Here is a 21,540-nt window from a genome sequence, read left to right as displayed (position 1 = left end):
ATGTACTCCTATGTTCATAGCTGATTACTCATAATAGCCAAAAAATGGAAGCAGCCCAAATGACTATTTGCAAGTAAGTGGCTAAAAAAAAGCTATCTAAGCAGAGGTAGATAGCATAATGGCTATGCAAAGAGACTCTGATACCTGAGGCTCCAAAGTTACAACTTCAATTCCCTGCACCACCATAAACCAGAGCTGAGCAGTGCTCTGGTAGAAAGAAAGAAAGAAAGAAAGAAAGAAAGAAAGAAAGAAAGAAAGAAAGAAAGAAAGAAAGAAAGAAAGAAAGAAAGAAAGAGAGAAAGAGAGAAAGAAAGAGAGGGAGGAAGGATGGAAGGAAGGAAGGAAGGAAGGAAGGAAGGAAGGAAGGAAGGAAGAAATATCTAATTTATGGTCCACGGAACACTACTCTGCAGTTAAAAAGGCATGATAGTATGCCCTTTGAATGGAACTGGATGTGATCATTCTAAGAGAAATAAGTAAAGAATTAAATGACAACTACCATATGGTTTCACCCTTATGTGGAATCTAGAGAACGTGGGGAAAAAACAGAAGCAAGCAAACTATTTCTAAGACTTGTGAGAACAACCATGATTGTCTTTGAAAGGTAGGGAAGTAGAAACACAGACCTTTGACTCTGAGTGTGGTGTGGAACTACACAATATAATCTTAAAATCTTATATCCCACTATTAAACACACAAAAATAAATTCATTTGATGTATTTTGATATTCAAGTCGTTAGTGTCCTCCACAATCATCTGAAGCTATAGACTTTCAGAAACACCTTCTTCATTGCTCCCTTTACATCCTTGTTCCTCAGTGTGTATATGAGGGGATTGATCATGGGTATAAAGACAGTGTAGAAGAGAGAGGTAAACTTGCCTTGATCCTGAGAGTAGTTGTTGCTGGGCTGGAGATAAGCATAGATGGCTGTGCCATAGAACAGAGAGACCACTATGAGGTGGGATCCACAGGTGCCAAAGGCTTTTCTCCTTCCAGCTGATGATTTTATTCTTAAGATGGCACTAACAATACGACTATAAGATAAAGTGATTAATGCAACGGGAATGAGAAGAATGATGACACCAACAAAGAATAGGTCAGCCTCAATCCTTGTGGTATCAACACAGGCAAGCTTGATCAATGCAGGAACCTCACAAAAGAAGTGGTCTAATTTATTTCTCCCACAGAGTGATATAAGGAAGGTCAGCACAGTCTGCAATAAGGAGTTGGAGAAGCCAAGGATCCATGAAGCAGAAGCCAGGAAGGCACAGAGACGAGGGTGCATGATCACAGTGTACTGCAGGGGCCTGCAAATAGCTGCATAGCGGTCAAATGCCATGACTCCTAACAATACACACTCAGTACCTCCCAACCCAAGAGAGCTATACAGCTGAGCCACACAACCACCAAAGGAGATAGATTTGTCAACTCCACTGAGATTAACCAAAAGCTGAGGGACTGTGCTAGTAGTGTAACACAGGTCCAGGAAGCTTAGGTTGGAGAGGAAAAAGTACATAGGTGTGTGAAGGTTTGGGTCCAGGTAAGACAGTACAATGATAGCTGTGTTTCCCAGTAAAATGAAGCTATAGAAGATCAAAAGGACAGTGAAGAGGACTAACTCCAGTTGAGGCCTGTCAGAGAAACCCAGTAGGATGAATCCAGTGAAAGAGCTGCCATTTTTCTGTGCCATCATTTGTTAGTACATGTTTCCTGTCAATACAAAGAATTCATCAATTTCTAGAATGTACCTTCAAATAAAGTGAATGGTAGTTTCTCATGATGATAGCTATATGCCGGGATCTTGTATGCCACTATTTATTGTATTCAAATGCAATGTATGTGTATATATACATTTCTTATTTATTATTTACCTTAATTGTTAGTGAGACAAATGAAAGAGAGAACAAGAACATTGCTCAGCTGTGTCATAATGCAGTTCTAGGGATTGAACTTGGAAACTATGGGATGTCAATCATGTATGTTGGTGCCCTAATACTTTGCCACCTATCTTCTCCTAATATGTGTGTGTGTATGTGTGTGTACTGTACATATAAATAGCAAATATATATTTATTTAAATATAATTATAAAATTAATTTTAAGTATCTGTTCATTGTAACTGGCACATCTTATATAAACTTAATTCCACATCATCATAAAACAACAGTGTTTATATTAATATAATAATTAAATAGTATATAATGTTATTGTACCAATCAAGAATGAAGGTTTTTTTCATATAGGATCTAATAGGATTGAAATCATTATATATACATATATATATACATATATATATATGAAAATAGAATAAAACATGTAGAATGATGAAAAATAAGAAAGGAACGCATGTGGAGATAGATTAATTTAACTATGTCCCTTGTAAATTTACACAATCAGATTTGTACATATTTCACATGAAATATATTTTGTTACAGAATAACTTCTAAATTCATTCTATATAAGGAATTTATAGCCTATAACATACTTATACAATGTAGTAATTACATTTACAATGTCGCTTATAGTTCTGCAAATGTACAAATTTGATTAGTCTGCCTATCTTCTTACTGTTTAACCTAATACATTTGTGAATGCTGTTCTGAGCTTTATGTATGATCATAAGTAACTGAATACTCAATGAGATAGAGTCTAAAAATACCAACATATAATTAGATAGTTTAATTCTTTGCCTCAAAATGTCTACTGTAATTTAGGAAGAACTCTTGTAAACTTAATGTCTATGCGTAGTTAGTTGGAAATCAATTTATAAAATACATTGACCAAAATTTCCTTTTCATTCTGTTAATTTCATTTTCACATACTACCAACAATTCAAATGTGTGAAATTATAATGAAGGAGATAGGAATATTGGCTATGGTATTCTAATGAAGACAAACATGTTAAGCTTATTAAACAATAATTTAGCTTATGTCAAAACAATAATTCTGGGGCCAGGTGGTGACAAAGCTAGTTGAGTGCACATGTTACAGTGCACAAGGACCCGGGTTTAAACCCCCGGTCCCTACCTGCAGGGGGAAAGCTTTGCAAGTGGTGAAGTAGGTCTGCAGGTGTCTGTCTCTCTCTCCCTCTCTATCTCCGTCCTCTCAGTTTCTGGCTGTCTCTATCAAATAAATAAATGAAGGTAATAAAAAAATTTTAACTTTAAAAAAGCAACAATAATGCTTTAGACTGCTCCCTGCAGCAATATAAATAGACAAATACACAGAGATACAGATACATTGTCAAAACAATGACAGATCAAAGAGATAGAACTAAAAACTGTAGAGATAGTAAAGCAATTGTGCATCAGACTTTCTTTCCTGAGACCCAAAGGCCCCAGGTTCAATGCCTATCACCACCATAAGACGCAGCTGACCAGTGCTCTGGTCCCTGTGACTATCTCATGGAAATAAATAAAATCCTTTGTCAAAAGAAATATAAATTAAACTCATATTTAAATTAACACAAGAAAAGCCATAAAGAAAATGAGATTTCAACATTATAAAATTCAATGACAACCCACACCTATGGACATCTAATCTTTGATAAGGGGGCCCAAAGGATTAAATGGAAAAAGGAGGCTCTCTTCAATAAATGGTGCTGGGAAAACTGGGTTGAAACATGCAGAAGAATGAAATTGAACCACTTTATCTCACCAGAAACAAAAATCAACTCCAAATGGATCAAAGACCTAGATGTCAGACCAGAAACAATCAAATACTTAGAGGAAAACATTGGTAAAACACTTTCCCACATACACCTCAAGGACATCTTTGATGAATCAAACCCAATTGCAAGGAAGACCAAAGCAGAAACAAACCAATGGGACTACATCAAATTGAAAAGCTTCTGCACATCCAAAGAAACTATTAAACAAACAGAGAGACCCCTCACAGAATGGGAGAAGATCTTCACATGCCAGACATCAGACAAGAAACTAATCACCAAAATATATAAAGAGCTCAAAAACTTAAAATAACCTTGGGGCAAGCTACAGCACAGTGGGTTAAGCACACATGCCACGAAGCACAACAAAGACCGCAAGGATCCCGGTTTGAGCCCAGCTCTCCACCTGTAGGGGAGTCACTTCACAGGCGGTGAAGCAGGTCTGCAGGTGTCTATCTTTCTCTCCCTCCTCTCTGTCTTCCCCATTTCTCTCCATTTCTCTATGTCTATCCAACAAAAATGACAGCAACAACAATAAGAAGAACAACGATGAAACAAAAGGGAAAAAATAGCCCCCAGGAGCACTGGATTCGTGGTGCAGGAACTGAGCCCCAGCAATAACCCTGGAGGCAAAAAAAAAAAAATTAAATAACCAACTTCCATACTTCACATCTTATATCTCTCTAGCTATTTTCAAAATTATACACACTTCTATGTTATAGTAATTAACGCTAATATTACCACTAGCAAAACTGTATCGCATTCATCACTCAGTTATTTTTGTAAACAGGCTTCTGTGAAAATAAGCTAAAGGCTGCTACACTGATGAGGTCATAGACTAATTTCTAAATGGTTTCACAAATTTAGACTTCAGAATATTTTATTAGAGATTAAAGTGTGCTTGTTTGATTAATATGTACTCCTATGTTCATAGCTGATTACTCATAATAGCCAAAAAATGGAAGCAGCCCAAATGACTATTTGCAAGTAAGTGGCTAAAAAAAAGCTATCTAAGCAGAGGTAGATAGCATAATGGCTATGCAAAGAGACTCTGATACCTGAGGCTCCAAAGTTACAACTTCAATTCCCTGCACCACCATAAACCAGAGCTGAGCAGTGCTCTGGTAGAAAGAAAGAAAGAAAGAAAGAAAGAAAGAAAGAAAGAAAGAAAGAAAGAAAGAAAGAAAGAAAGAAAGAAAGAAAGAAAGAAAGAAAGAGAGAAAGAAAGAGAGGGAGGAAGGATGGAAGGAAGGAAGGAAGGAAGGAAGGAAGGAAGGAAGGAAGGAAGAAATATCTAATTTATGGTCCACGGAACACTACTCTGCAGTTAAAAAGGCATGATAGTATGCCCTTTGAATGGAACTGGATGTGATCATTCTAAGAGAAATAAGTAAAGAATTAAATGACAACTACCATATGGTTTCACCCTTATGTGGAATCTAGAGAACGTGGGGAAAAAACAGAAGCAAGCAAACTATTTCTAAGACTTGTGAGAACAACCATGATTGTCTTTGAAAGGTAGGGAAGTAGAAACACAGACCTTTGACTCTGAGTGTGGTGTGGAACTACACAATATAATCTTAAAATCTTATATCCCACTATTAAACACACAAAAATAAATTCATTTGATGTATTTTGATATTCAAGTCGTTAGTGTCCTCCACAATCATCTGAAGCTATAGACTTTCAGAAACACCTTCTTCATTGCTCCCTTTACATCCTTGTTCCTCAGTGTGTATATGAGGGGATTGATCATGGGTATAAAGACAGTGTAGAAGAGAGAGGTAAACTTGCCTTGATCCTGAGAGTAGTTGTTGCTGGGCTGGAGATAAGCATAGATGGCTGTGCCATAGAACAGAGAGACCACTATGAGGTGGGATCCACAGGTGCCAAAGGCTTTTCTCCTTCCAGCTGATGATTTTATTCTTAAGATGGCACTAACAATACGACTATAAGATAAAGTGATTAATGCAACGGGAATGAGAAGAATGATGACACCAACAAAGAATAGGTCAGCCTCAATCCTTGTGGTATCAACACAGGCAAGCTTGATCAATGCAGGAACCTCACAAAAGAAGTGGTCTAATTTATTTCTCCCACAGAGTGATATAAGGAAGGTCAGCACAGTCTGCAATAAGGAGTTGGAGAAGCCAAGGATCCATGAAGCAGAAGCCAGGAAGGCACAGAGACGAGGGTGCATGATCACAGTGTACTGCAGGGGCCTGCAAATAGCTGCATAGCGGTCAAATGCCATGACTCCTAACAATACACACTCAGTACCTCCCAACCCAAGAGAGCTATACAGCTGAGCCACACAACCACCAAAGGAGATAGATTTGTCAACTCCACTGAGATTAACCAAAAGCTGAGGGACTGTGCTAGTAGTGTAACACAGGTCCAGGAAGCTTAGGTTGGAGAGGAAAAAGTACATAGGTGTGTGAAGGTTTGGGTCCAGGTAAGACAGTACAATGATAGCTGTGTTTCCCAGTAAAATGAAGCTATAGAAGATCAAAAGGACAGTGAAGAGGACTAACTCCAGTTGAGGCCTGTCAGAGAAACCCAGTAGGATGAATCCAGTGAAAGAGCTGCCATTTTTCTGTGCCATCATTTGTTAGTACATGTTTCCTGTCAATACAAAGAATTCATCAATTTCTAGAATGTACCTTCAAATAAAGTGAATGGTAGTTTCTCATGATGATAGCTATATGCCGGGATCTTGTATGCCACTATTTATTGTATTCAAATGCAATGTATGTGTATATATACATTTCTTATTTATTATTTACCTTAATTGTTAGTGAGACAAATGAAAGAGAGAACAAGAACATTGCTCAGCTGTGTCATAATGCAGTTCTAGGGATTGAACTTGGAAACTATGGGATGTCAATCATGTATGTTGGTGCCCTAATACTTTGCCACCTATCTTCTCCTAATATGTGTGTGTGTATGTGTGTGTACTGTACATATAAATAGCAAATATATATTTATTTAAATATAATTATAAAATTAATTTTAAGTATCTGTTCATTGTAACTGGCACATCTTATATAAACTTAATTCCACATCATCATAAAACAACAGTGTTTATATTAATATAATAATTAAATAGTATATAATGTTATTGTGCCAATCAAGAATGAAGGTTTTTTTCATATAGGATCTAATAGGATTGAAATCATTATATATACATATATATATACATATATATATATGAAAATAGAATAAAACATGTAGAATGATGAAAAATAAGAAAGGAACGCATGTGGAGATAGATTAATTTAACTATGTCCCTTGTAAATTTACACAATCAGATTTGTACATATTTCACATGAAATATATTTTGTTACAGAATAACTTCTAAATTCATTCTATATAAGGAATTTATAGCCTATAACATACTTATACAATGTAGTAATTACATTTACAATGTCGCTTATAGTTCTGCAAATGTACAAATTTGATTAGTCTGCCTATCTTCTTACTGTTTAACCTAATACATTTGTGAATGCTGTTCTGAGCTTTATGTATGATCATAAGTAACTGAATACTCAATGAGATAGAGTCTAAAAATACCAACATATAATTAGATAGTTTAATTCTTTGCCTCAAAATGTCTACTGTAATTTAGGAAGAACTTTTGTAAACTTAATGTCTATGCGTAGTTAGTTGGAAATCAATTTATAAAATACATTGACCAAAATTTCCTTTTCATTCTGTTAATTTCATTTTCACATACTACCAACAATTCAAACGTGTGAAATTATAATGAAGGAGATAGGAATATTGGCTATGGTATTCTAATGAAGACAAACATGTTAAGCTTATTAAACAATAATTTAGCTTATGTCAAAACAATAATTCTGGGGCCAGGTGGTGACAAAGCTAGTTGAGTGCACATGTTACAGTGCACAAGGACCCGGGTTTAAACCCCCGGTCCCTACCTGCAGGGGGAAAGCTTTGCAAGTGGTGAAGTAGGTCTGCAGGTGTCTGTCTCTCTCTCCCTCTCTATCTCCGTCCTCTCAGTTTCTGGCTGTCTCTATCAAATAAATAAATGAAGGTAATAAAAAAATTTTAACTTTAAAAAAGCAACAATAATGCTTTAGACTGCTCCCTGCAGCAATATAAATAGACAAATACACAGAGATACAGATACATTGTCAAAACAATGACAGATCAAAGAGATAGAACTAAAAACTGTAGAGATAGTAAAGCAATTGTGCATCAGACTTTCTTTCCTGAGACCCAAAGGCCCCAGGTTCAATGCCTATCACCACCATAAGACGCAGCTGACCAGTGCTCTGGTCCCTGTGACTATCTCATGGAAATAAATAAAATCCTTTGTCAAAAGAAATATAAATTAAACTCATATTTAAATTAACACAAGAAAAGCCATAAAGAAAATGAGATTTCAACATTATAAAATTCAATGACAACCCACACCTATGGACATCTAATCTTTGATAAGGGGGCCCAAAGGATTAAATGGAAAAAGGAGGCTCTCTTCAATAAATGGTGCTGGGAAAACTGGGTTGTAACATGCAGAAGAATGGAATTGAACCACTTTATCTCACCAGAAACAAAAATCAACTCCAAATGGATCAAAGACCTACATGTCAGACCAGAAACAATCAAATACTTAGAGGAAAACATTGGTAAAACACTTTCCCACCTACACCTCAAGGACATCTTTGATGAATCAAACCCAATTGCAAGGAAGACTAAAGCAGTAACAAACCAATGGAACTACATCAAATTGAAAAGCTTCTGCACATCCAAAGAAACTATTAAACAAACAGAGAGACCCTTCACAGAATGGGAAAAGATCTTCACATGCCATACATCAGACAAGAAACTAATCACCAAAATATACAAAGAGCTCGGCAAACTTAGCACCAAAAAAAGCAAATGACCCCATCCAAAAATGGGCAGAGGATATGAACAAAACATTCACCTCAGAGGAGATCCAAAAGGCTAACAAACATATGAAAAACTTCTCTAGGTCACTGATTGTCAGAGAAATGCAAATTAAGACAACACTAAGATACCACCTCACTCCTGTAAGGATGGCATACATCAAAAAGGACAGCAGCAACAAATGCTGGAGAGGTTGTGGGGACAGAGGAACCCTTTTACATTGCTGGTGGGAATGTAAATTGGCCCAGCCTCTGTGGAGAGCAGTCTGGAAAATTCTCAGAAGGCTAGACATGGATCTTCCATATGATCCAGTAATTCCTTTCCTGGGCTTATACCCCAAGGACTCCATAACACCCAACCAAAAAGAGGTGTGTACTCCTATGTTCATAGCAGCACAATTCATAATAGCTAAAACCTGGAAGCAACCCAGGTGCCCAACAGCAGATGAGTGGCTGAGAAAGCTGTGGTATATATACACAATGGAATACTACGCAGCTATCAAGAACAATGAACCCACCTTCTCTGACCCATCTTGGACAGAGCTAGAAAGAATTATGTTAAGTGAGCTAAGTCAGAAAGATAAAGATGAGTATGTGATGATCCCACTCATCAACAGAAGTTGAGAAAGAAGATCTGAAAGGGAAACTAAAAGCAGGACCTGACCAAATTGTAAGTAGGGCACCAAAGTAAAAACCCTGTGGTGAGGGGTAGACATGCAGCTTCCTGAGCCAGTAGGGGGTTGGAGTGGGTGGGAGGGATGGGTCACAGTCTTTTGGTGGTGGTAATGGTGTTTATGTACACTCCTAGTAAAATGTAGTCATATAAATCAGTAGTTAATTAATATGAGAGGGGGAAAATTATTGTATGTCTCGAAGTTTTTCAAAACACAAACTGAATCTTTTTAATATATAGGTTGTGTAATTGATATGCAGACTCTCTCAAAAGCCTAGACCAAGTAGATCAGAAGCAACCAATAGCACAGCTATATACAAGATACTGGGTACTGTACAGCAAACCCTAACAAAAGGACTTTTCAAAGTTAACCCAATTACCAATTAATGTGATGATAACATTAACTATCCATTGTCCTTTTGAACCCTAAGACAGCAGGAACCTCACATCTCCACTATAGAGCCTCTACTTCCCCCAGTCCTGGAACCCTTAGATAGGGCCCACTTTCCCTTATGCCTCTCCCAATCCGTATCAAATAATATTGCATCTGCCGATCACAACCTAACCAACGCAATGATTGCCACCTCAACATGCTTCACTTCAGACTGTGTCCAGAGACTTCACGTGTGGAATGACAACCCTTCAGCTTCATTACTGAGGTGAGACCTTTCCTTTCATAGTATACTCTAATTCCATTTCAGGTGGTTCACTTTCTAACAACGTCCCAAAACCTAGATATACACCAGTTTCTGTGAGAGAGCATATGTTCACACGTATCCATAAACTACTACAAAATATATACTAGAGTTTGCAGTGAGTACCCCCCCCCTAACACTTCCTCTCCACTATTCCAAGCTTTGGGTCCATGATTGCTCAACAATTTTCTTGGCTTTGTATGTTAACTCTCTTTTCAGTCACCAGGTTCCAGATGCCATCAGGATGCCAGCCAGGCTTCCCTGGACTAAGGACCCCACCAATGTGTCCTGGAGCTCTGCTTTCCCAGAGACCCACCCTACTAGGGAAAGAGAGAGGCAGACTGGGAGTATGGACCGACCAGTCAACGCCCATGTTCAGCAGGGAAGCAATTACAGAAGCCAGACCTTCTACCTTCTGTAACCCACAATGACCCTGGGTCCATGCTCCCAGAGGGATGGAGAATGGGAAAGCTATCAGGGGAGGGGGTGGGATATGGAGATTGGGTGGTGGGAATTGTATGGAGTTGTACCCCTCCTATCCTATGGTTTTGTTAATTAATCCTTTCTTAAATTAAAAAAAAACTAATGACACTCATTTACATGAGTTGATTTCATACATGCACCTTTCTAGGAACTATCTTGAAGAGTTAGCTACATGAGACCAAACAAGTTACTAGCTCTGACCATTTTTTCCTGCTAATTAGTGTTGTGTAGGCATAGTCATACAGCAACGTTAGTAGCATCTGAAAATTATTTACTCAGTCACAGTCATATGATTACGTTGTTAGTAATTTCTTAAACTCTCTAAGGATTTTTTCCCTTTTTTTTTGTCTTTAGTGAGGGGATTAATGGTTTACAGTCAACAGTAAAATATAGTAGTTTGTACATGTATAACATTTCTCAGTTTTCTGCATAACGCTCTAACCCCCCACTTAGGTCCTTCTTCACCATCATGTTCCAGGACCTGAACACTCCCTTCCCTGAGCCCCTCACTCCTCCACTTCAGAGTGTTTTACTTTGGTGCAATACACTAAATCCAGTCCAAGTTCTGCTTTGTGTTTTCACTTCTGTTTCTAAATTTTTTTTAATCTGACTCTGTTTTGATACAGCCACATTGATTTCTTAAAGAAACTGGGAGCAGAAGCCAGGAGATACTTCAACAAATAACTTTAAGCTCAACAATTAAATGTCCTATACATATTATAGGTATTTTGTACCTCTTTACAAGAGGAAAACATATTTAAAAGCTACAAGCACTAATAATAAATGTTAACATAGAGAAAAACACTGTGCAATTTAAGAGAAAATAGGAGCCAGACTGGGAAGACAGCGTAATGATTATGCAAAATACCTGTATGCCTGTAGCTCTGAGGTCCCAGGTTCAATCCCCAGCACCACCATAAGCCAGACTTGAGCAGTATTCTGGCATCTCTCAGTATTTTCCTCTCTGTATCTCTCTCTAATTGAAGTAAACTAAATAAAATATATCAACAAAATAAAAATAAGTAGACTTTATAATCTAAAAAAAAGGGGGAAAGGGAGAGGAGCTAAAGGAAGGGAAGAGTAGCAAATAGTTAAATACCTTTACATAAATATGTATATTACTTTTGAATTACTGAAGTATGTATTTTATTATGGTAAGATATGCTGTATTTACTTTGTTTTCCATAAGTACATATTAAAATGTTTGAGTATACCACAAAGAGATTAAATGCCTAAAAAAGAACAGTTAGATTCTCAAATGATAAGTTTACTTTTCATATTTGGTTAATGTCTTTCCTTAACCAACTAACATAATACAAACAAATCTAGCTTTTTGTTTCAGGAACTACTTCAACTGAAAATAAACTAATGCATACTCCTAAAGCAATAATGACCAAGTTCCATTCTGTTCACCTTTATTTATCCTACAACTGAGTAGTCAAAGTTCTTTCCCTACCTGATCTCCAAGTCCCTACCTTTAATGTAGCATTGGAAAATTGTCACCTGGACTTGAACAATCAGGAAGCAGACTTGTAGAATGAGTAGAAAAGCTAATTATACCAACACTGCAATCACTGCATCATTCAGAAATTTTTCTTCAGCTGAGGATATTTTCACTTGATAATTTATCTTCACATAGTACCACAGATGTGAATTCAAGGAGGTAAAAAGATGAAGAAAGGCAATTTTGAACCTCGTTATTTTCTAAATATTTACAAATAGGCTATATGTCAGAGAGAAGCTTTTAGGCAACAGGAGAGGGTGCTATGAGACTATGACCAGCTGTTAGGGAAAAATATCTGCTTGCTTGGCAGAATCTAAAGATGTGTCTCCTATACAATTATTAGCAGCTATATTGAGCTGTCCAGAGACAATAATCATCAGGGGAAAAGAATATCAACAGTAATGAGAGGAGACACCTAGACTATTTTCTTATTTTATATATTTGTCAGAGGACATATATGACTGCCTAGACCTCCCAATTATTATACTTCTCATTTTGAGTGATTTAGTTGTTTTATCTAACACAATTTTCAGCAAAACTATAAAATATATTTAGCAATAATTATATAAGAATAAATAGAAATTCATTCAGTTGATGTTAAATGTAAATACATAAATACATTATTCTCTCATTTTATACATTAACAATAAATAAATGTAATTAGTTTTCTATGTGCCATAAATAAATCTCATTTTTATTTATAATGTTCAGCCAATACAAACTAATCTGTATACAAAAAAAAAAAACCTTAGAGTAAAATTTTCTCAGTTAATTCTACTAATGTCATAATATTTATTTTAAACATAGAAATGACCTGTATGGAGATCATGTATGATACAGCAAATCTTAACAATGGGATTTTCAAAGTCAACCCAATTGCCAAATAATCTGATTACAGCAACAATTACCTTTTTTAAAATTTCTTTATTGGGGGATAAATGTTTTACATTTGACAGTAAATACAATAGTTTGTACATGCATAACATTTCCCAGTTTTCCACATAGCAATACAACCACCACTAGGTCCTCTGTCATCCTTTTTTGACCTGTCCCCCACCCACAACAGAGTCTTACTTTGGTGCAATACACCAACTCCAGTTCATATTCTACTTGTGTTTTCTCTTCTGATCTTGCTTTCAACTTCTGTCTAAGAGTTAGATCATTCCATATTCATCCTTCTGTTTCTGACTTATTTCACTAACATGAATTATTCAAGGTCCATCCAAGATCGGCTGAAAACGGTGAAGTCATCATTTTTTATAGCCGAGTAGTATTCCGTTGTGTATGTAGACCACAACTTATTCAGCCATTCATCTGTGATTGGAAACTTGGGTTCCTTCCAGGTTTTTGGCTATTACAAATTGTGCTGCTAAGAACATATGTGTATAAAGATCTTTTTGAATGGGTGTGTTGGGTTCCTAATGAAATATCCCCAGGAGAGGAATTGCAGGATCATGGAGTAGGTCCATTTATAGCCTTCTGAGTTCTCCAGACTGTTCTCCACAGAGGTTGAACCAATTGACATTCCCACCAGCAGTGCAGGAGGGTTCCTTTGACCCCACAGCCCCTCCAGCATTTGTTGCTGCTACCTTTTCTGATGTATAACATTTTCACAGGAGTGAGGTGGTATCTCATTGTTGTCTTTATTTGCATTTCTCTGACAATCAAAGACTTGGAGCATTTTTTCTTTTTTTTTTCAATAAAATTTTTTTTAGTTTTTTTGTACATGCATAACATTCCCTGGTTTCCCATATAACAATACAACCCCCAGTAGGTCCTCTGAATCCTTCTTGGACCTGTATTCTCCCCACCCACCCACCTCAGAGTCTTTTACTTTGGTGTGATATGCCAATTCCATTTCAGGTTCTACTTGTGTTTTCGTTTCTGATCTTGTTTTTCAACTTCTGCCTGAGAGTGAGATCATCCCATATTCATCATTCTGTTTCTGACTTATTTCACTCAACATGATTTTTTCAAGGTCTATCCAAGATCGGCTGAAAATGGTGAAGTCACCATTTTTAATAGCTGAGTAGTATTCCATTGTGTATATATACCACAACCTGCTCAGCCACTCATCTGTTGTTGGACACCTGGGTTGCTTCCAGGTTTTGGCTATTACAAATTGTGCTGCCAAGAACATATATGTACACAGATCTTTTTGGATGGATATTTTGTGTTCCTTAGGATATATCCCCAGGAGAGGAATTCCAGGATCATAGGGTAGGTCCATTTCTAGCCTTCTGAGAGTTCTCCAGAATGCTCTCCACAGAGGTTGAACCAGTTGACATTCCCACCAGCAGTGTAGGAGGGTTCCTTTGACCCCACACCCTCTCCAGCATTTGCTGCTGTTATTTTTCTGATGTATGACATTCTCACAGGAGTGAAGTGGTATCTTGTTGTTGTCTCTATTTGCATTTCTCTGACACTCAAAGACTTGGAGCATTTTTTCATGTGTTTCTCAGCCTTTTGGATCTCGTCTGTGGTGACTATTCTGTCCATGTCCTCTCCACATTTTGATGATGTTAATTCTTCCAACCCACGAACATGGAATATCTTTCCACTTCTTTGTGTCTTTTTCAATTTCCTTGCATAGTGACTCATAATTTTCAGTATACAAGTCTTGCACTTCTTTGGTTAGGTTTACTCATACATATTTTATTGTTTTTGTTGCTATAGTAAAATGAATTGATATCTGGATTTCAACTTCTTCTAACTTACTGTTTTCATAGAGAAATGCCACCAACTTTTGTATGTTAATTTTGTAGCCTGACACCTTACTGTATTGTCTGATGATTTCCAAAGGCTTCATGGTTGATTTCCAAAAGCTTCTTGATTCCTTAGGTTTTTCTATGTATACTGTCATGTCATCTGCAAATAGGGAGAATTTGACTTCTTCTCTTCCAATCTGTATGCCTTTAATTCCTTGCTCCTGCCTAATTGCTATGGCAAGAACTTACAACACTATGTAGAATAGTAATGGTGATAGTGGGCAGGCCTGTCTAATACCTGATCTGAGTGGAAAAGCTTCCAGTTTTTCACCATTGAGTATGATGTTGGCTATAGGTTTGCTATATATTGACTCCACTATCTTCAGAAATTTTCCATCTATTCCCATTTTTTTTTCCTCCAGGGTTATTGCTGGGCTCGGTGCCTGCACCATGAATCCACCGCTCCTGGGGGCCATTTTTTCCCCTTTTTGTTGCCCTAGTTGTTGCAGCCTCGTTGCGGTCATTATTGCCATTGTTGACGTTGCTTTGTTGTTGGATAGGACAGAGAGAAATGGAGAGAGGAGGGGAAGACAGAGAGGAGGAGACAAAGATAGACACCTGAAGACCTGCTTCACTGCCCGTGAAGTGACTCCCCTGCAGGTGGGGATCCGGGGGCTCGAACTGGGATCCTTATGCCGGTCCCTGCGCTTTGCGCCACATGCGCTTAACCCACTGCGCCACCACCCGACTCCCCTATTCCCATTTTTTGTAGTGTTTTGATCATTTTATTTCAGGGCAGGCTTGATGATAGTTGATTCCTTCAACTGTTGCTTGTCTGAGAAGGTTCTGATGCTTCCATCTAGTCTGAATGACAGTCTGGCAGGATATAGTATTCTTGGTTGAAAGCCTTTCTCATTGAGCACTTGATAGATATCCTGCCATTCTCTTCTGGCCTGTAGTGTTTCTGTGGAAAAGTCTGCTGCTAACCTTATGGGTTTTCCTCTGTAGGTGGCTCTTTGTTTTTCTCTTGCAGCCTTCAGGATCCTTTATTTATCCTTATTCCTTTTCATGCTAAATATGATGTGTCTTGGTGTCTTTAAGTCTGGGTTTATTCTGTTTGGGACCCAGGGCTTCTTGAACCTTTATGTCTTTTATGTTGTCTATATTAGGGAAGTTCTCAGCTATTATGGCCTGAAGAATTTTTTCTTCCCACCCTCTCTTTCTTCCTCTGGTAAGCCAATAATGCCTATATTATTTCTTTTGAAATCATCCCATAGGTCCCTGTTGTTGTTTTCAGTATCTCTCTTAATCTGTTTTTGAGATCTCTTGCTTCTTTTTTAGTTGTCTCTAATTTGTCCTCGATCTTGCTTATTCTGTCTTCAGTCTCATTTATTCTATTCTCTCTGCCTCTACTGCTTTCTGGAGTTCATCTATTTTGTGACTCTGTTCTGATACTGTTTTAGCTTGTTCAGCTTGTTGTGTTCTTAGTTCAGCTATTTCAGCTTCCAGCTTCCTAATAACCTTGAGATAATTATTGTTTTCTTCCAGCGTCTCATTGATTGTTTCTGCACTTCTGATAACAATTCTTTCAGACTCTTTACTCACTCTTGTGACTATTTCCTTAATTATTGTTTGGATGTTGAACTCATTATTTTGTGCTTCAATCTTAGGGGGGTTTTTAGCTGAACACTTGTCCTGGTTCATTTCTCCAATGTTTCTTCTTATTGGTTTGACCATTCTACATAGTATGTTATGAGGTCCCTCTCTCAGTACTTTTCAAATTACTGACCACTCTTGCCTGGGTTGACTTGTGTCTAAGTAAGGTACTTAAAGAGTTCACAGTTCTGGAAATTGACAGTTGTTTCAATATTATTTCAATCCCTGAGTTGGAGCACAGAGGCTGTTAAAAGCCTCTTTTGTTCTTTTTATTGCCTGTAGGCTATGGGAGCCTATGGGCTTTTAAACTATAAGTAGGCTTCTTAGCTTAATCCCTCACTCACGACCAAGAGATAAAGCAGGATGGGGGGTAGATACCACTGTGGTTATGCAAAGAGACTCACACCCTAAGGATCCAAAGCTCTTGGCTCAATTCAACTCCATTATTACTGGTCAGCTCCATCAGGAACAACATAACGGACCCCTTTGTGGGCCCCCATAGGACTTTGTCCTCAGTGTAGAACAATGGTAGAGAATGTTCCATCCTCTGAAGGGGGACTGGATAACATACTGTATCTACCATCTGAAGAAGATGGGTCCTGAAATTGGTGGAACTCGGAATGCTCCTACTCATGACCACAGAGTGTGAGTTCAGACCTACAGGGATGTAGTTACATAGGGTCCTATGCTAAATATGGGCCCCCGATCAGATCAGTGAGGTTTATAGTCAACAATATTTATACAACTTCTCTGCCAAGCTGAGCAGCACTGCTGGTCCCTGTGTGTTTCTAAACAAGTCTCATTTATATTCTGTAGTTTCTTCTTTTATTTTTTAATATTTATTTATTCATTCCCTTTTGTTGTCCATGCTGTTTTTATTGTTGTAGTTATTATTGATGTCTTTGTTGTTGGATAGGACAGAGAGAAATGGAGAGAAAGGGGAAGACAGAGAGGGGAGAGAGAAAGATGGACACCTGTAGACAAACTGAGCACACATACTTGAAACAAGCAAAAATCCAACCAATATTTATATTGTAGAGAACTATAGTGGTTATATAGGGGAGTGGGAGATAGGCATAGAACTTCAATGACAGGAAAGATATGAAATTATAATCCTATTGATTTATATTCTCATAAAACACTATTAATATAATATGTCATGAGGAAAATAGATTTAATACTTAGATTTAATAAAATAGATTTAATACTTCAAGTTCTATAACTGCCTAGACCATAGCCCTAGGTACAAATATTTTGCTTTAGACTAAGTATTTAATATCTTAGATCTGTAAGATGATCAAACTCTGAAAATGGGCTTAATTGTTCAAGGAACTCTAAAAATATATCTGCATGGGTAGTTTCTTAAGCATCTATGTCAACTACAACTTTAGGCCAGACAGATCAAATCCATTTGGCCCTGTCAGTATCTAAAATATGAAGATGTTCAGATACCACTAAAAAGGTACAATACAAAGGTCTTGTCAATATTTCCATTTTGTAAATAAAAAGTATAAAAAGAAAGTTACAAAGCATAGTGAGATCAAGTCAATACTATATATGCTAACCAATGAATTATCATAGAAAACAAACCCCCAACTAACTTGGTTATAATAATAATAATTGCCATTCTAAGCTTTTTCTAAGACTACAAGAAACCCCTGGCATTCTCGTTAAGACCCTCACTTCTCCTTGTCCTGGAACTCCTAGGGCTATGCCCATACTTCTTAATAATTCTTCTCTGTGATTTCTTACTGCCATACCACCTCTGTTGACTTCAACAAAATTACTACTAGCTCTGCCATTCCACATTATGCTGCTACTGAATTCTTCCAGAGATACTGAGCCTGAGATGTCAACCTCACAACTCCACAAGCCTGGTGAGATCTTTCCTAACACATGGGACTACCTGAATCCACACAAGATGGCATGTCATCTAACAAAGTTACAGATACTAGATATAGGCTATGTTTTAGGATATTTAGTACAGGTGTACACAGATCTATATGAAAGGGGAAATTATATAACTCAATATAAAAGTGCACAATAGTCCTCAGTGATTAGACTTAGACCTTATAAGCCTAGAATGCTGGTTGAAGTGCCTAACAAATTCATTAAAAAGTCTCTAGTTGGGACTTCCAGAGGCGGAGCTACGAACAGCAGCAGATCTCTTTCTCTCCTCTCCTCTCCTGGATCAACTAGGAATACCAAAGGAGACCACTCAGGATCAAAACAAGACAGGACTAGAATGACCACAGGAACCCACTAAATCACCGGTGAGTACAAACACGTGTGGCTGGTGACAGAGGAGAGAGGAGCATAAGGAGAGATTAAGTGACTGCTAACAGTCCAGCAGTTTATCAGTTGAGACACCACCTCGTCTGTTCCACCAACAAGGGGACAGCTGAAGGGAGGAGAGGACTCCCCAGAGACTCACCAAGTGCAACTCTGAGTCTCCATTGCTACTGCCCTCAGAATCTGGAAAAGCAACAGGGAGGGACACCAGAGAACAGAGATCTAACCAGGAAACTCAGGAGAAAACCTATACCTCGGTGGCATAGCTTAGGGGCTGTGAAAGTCTCTTTGCATAACCACTGGATTATCTCTGCCACACCCTGCCTTATCTCTTGGTCAGGAGTCAGAAATTAAGCTAAGAAGCCTATTGATACTTTAAAAGCCCTCAGGCTCCCATAGCCTACAGGGAAGAAAAAAAAAGAGGCTTTTAAACCACTGAGCTCCAACTCAGGGATTAAAATACTATTGAAACAACTGTTAACTTCAACCACTGTGAACCCTTTAATTAACTTACTTAGACACAAGTCAATCCAGGCAATAGTGATCAGTAACTTGAAAAGTACTGATAAAGGGAACTCATAACATAATACATAAAATGGTTAAAACAACAAGAAGAAATATTGGAGAATCGAACCAGGAAAAGAGTCCAGCTAAAAGTGCTCCAGAGGGTGAAGCACAAAATAACGAGTTCAACATCCAAACATTAGCTAAGGAAATAATAACAGGAGTGAATAAATAATTTGAAGAAATTGTAATCAGAAATGCAGGAACAACAAATGAGACTATGGAAGAAAATACTAATTATCTCACGGTTATAAGAGAGCTGAAATCACTGAGCTAAGAACGCAACTAGCTGAACAAGCTAAAACAGTATGAGAACAGGGTAACAAAATAGATGAACTCCAGAAAACAGTAGAGGGCAGAGAGAATAGAATCAATGAGGCTGAAGACAGAATTAGCAAGATCGAGGATGAATTAGAGACAACTAAAAAAGAAGGAAAAGATCTCAAAAAAGAGATTAATAGATGCTGAAAAACACAGAAGAGTCCTATGGGATGACTTCAAAAGAAACAATATATGCATTATTGGCATACCAGAGGAAGAAAGAGAAGGAGAGGAAGAAAGCATTCTCCAGGCCATAATAGCTGAAAACTTCTCTAGTCTAGACAACATCAAAGACATAAAGATTCAAGAAGCCCAGAGGGTCCCAAACAGAATTAACCCAGACTTAAAGACACCAAGACAGATCATACTTAGAATGGAAAGGAATAAGGATAAAGAAAGGATCCTGAAGGCTGCAAGAGAAAAATAGAGTCACCTACAAAGGAAAATCCATAAGATTAGCAGCTGACTTCTCCATACAAACACTACAGGCCAGAAGAGAATGGCAAGATATGTATCAAGTGCTCAATGAGAAAGGCTTACAACCAAGAATACTATATACTGTTAAACTGTCATTCAGACTAGATGGAGGCATCAAAACCTTCTCAGACAAGCAACAGTTGAAGGAATCAACTATCACCAAGCCTGCACTGAAAGAAGTTCTGAAAGGTCTTCTATAAACAGTCAGACCATCATAAATAGGAAATATATCAGAACACTCTAAATCTCTACAAGAATGGCGTTAAAATATCTTCAATCTTTGATATCAATAAATGTCAATGGCCTGAATTCACCTATTAAAAGACACAGAGTAGGAAGATGGATCAGAAAACACAACCCAACAATATGCTATCTACAGGAAACCCACCTAACTCAACAAGACAAACACAGACTTAAAGTGAAAGGATGGAAAACTATCATACAAGCCAATGGCCCACAATAAAGGGCAGGAACAGCTATTCTCATATCTGACACGATAGATTTTAAAATAGGTAAGATTAAAAAAGATAGGAATGGACACTACTTAATGCTCAGAGGATCAATCAAGAGGACTTAACAATTATTAACATCTATGCACCCAATGAGAAGCCATCTAAATACATCAAATGTCTACTGAAAGAGCTACAGCAATATATTAACAGCAACACAATCATAGTAGGGGACTTCAACACCCCACTCTCTCAACTTGACAGATCATCCAGGCAGAAAATCAATAAAGACATAAGGGAGCTAAATGAAGAGATAGATAAACTAGAACTATTGGACATTTTCAGAGTCATTCATCCCAAGAAACTGGAATACACATTTTACTCAAATCCACATGGTCATTCTCACGGATAGACCATATATTAGGCCACAAAGGCAGCATCAGCCAATTCAAGAGCATTAAAATCATCCCAAGCATCTTCTCAGACCACAGTGGAATTAAACTAACACTTAACAATCAACAAAAGATTAGTAACAGTCCCAAAATGTGGAAGCTCAACAGTACACTTCTTAACAACGTCTGGGTCAAAGAGGAAAGAAAGGAAGAAATCAAAATGTTTTGAGAATTCAATGAAAATGAAGACACAAGCTATCAAAATATTTGGGACACAGCTAAGGCAGTACTAAGAGGGAAGTTCATAGCTATACAAGCACACATTAGGAAACAAGAAAAAGCACAAATAAACAGCCTGATTGCACATCTTAAAGACCTAGAAGAAGAAGAACAAAGGAACCCTAAAGCAACTAGAAGGACAGAAATCACTAAAGTTACGGCAGAAATAAATAACATTGAGAATAAGAAACCCATACAAAAGATCAATGAAAGTAAATGTTGGTTCTTCGAAAGAGTAAACAAAATCAACAAACCTGTAGCCAGACTCACAAAACAAAAAAGGGAGAAGACCCAAATAAATCAGATACTAAATGAAAGAGGAGATATCACAATAGACACCGCAGAAATTCAACATATCATGCAAGGCTTTTATGAACAACTATATGCCACCAAGCTAGAGAACCTGGAAGAAATAGACGATTTCCTAGATACCTACCAACTTCCAAAACTAAGTAAAGAGGAAGTGG

The 21,540-nt window shown here is 37.6% G+C and overlaps 2 pseudogenes; both read right to left on the bottom strand.

Annotated features, from left to right (window-relative positions):
* Positions 1-752: 752 nt before the first annotated feature.
* Positions 753-1,706, bottom strand: LOC132538195 (putative olfactory receptor 2B8; annotated as a pseudogene).
* A 3,627-nt stretch (positions 1,707-5,333) lies between these two features.
* On the bottom strand, positions 5,334-6,287 carry LOC132538194 (putative olfactory receptor 2B8; annotated as a pseudogene).
* Positions 6,288-21,540: the final 15,253 nt, after the last annotated feature.

Source organism: Erinaceus europaeus, chromosome 4 (genome assembly GCF_950295315.1).
Source record: "Erinaceus europaeus chromosome 4, mEriEur2.1, whole genome shotgun sequence".
NCBI lineage: Eukaryota > Metazoa > Chordata > Mammalia > Eulipotyphla > Erinaceidae > Erinaceus > Erinaceus europaeus.
The sequence above is the reverse complement of the archived record's forward strand: the minus strand, read 5'-3'. Positions and strand labels throughout refer to the sequence as shown.